Genomic DNA, 314 nt, shown 5'->3' with positions numbered 1-314 from the left:
AGCTTAGTAGCGATTAGAAACGACGAAATATCTGTTTTAATTTCTTGAGGGATCGTTTTTCTTCATTACACGTGTTATCTCTATCCACAAACGAAAATATTTTCTTTGGGAAAAAAAAACATTTAAAGATTCCCGCCCGACCTTATATTAAGCTGCTTTTATTTTCTCTCTTTTTAGAAGGGGAAAAACTATGATTCTAACTTGATGTTGATTTATTTGAAATTTAGCTTGCTGGCTGGAAAGAATGCGTGGATGTATCCTTGCAAATTTATATACGCAGTTGATTAAAGGTACGCATAGATAGATAAGCAAAA

Source organism: Penaeus monodon, chromosome 29 (genome assembly GCF_015228065.2).
Source record: "Penaeus monodon isolate SGIC_2016 chromosome 29, NSTDA_Pmon_1, whole genome shotgun sequence".
NCBI lineage: Eukaryota > Metazoa > Arthropoda > Malacostraca > Decapoda > Penaeidae > Penaeus > Penaeus monodon.
The sequence above is the reverse complement of the archived record's forward strand: the minus strand, read 5'-3'. Positions refer to the sequence as shown.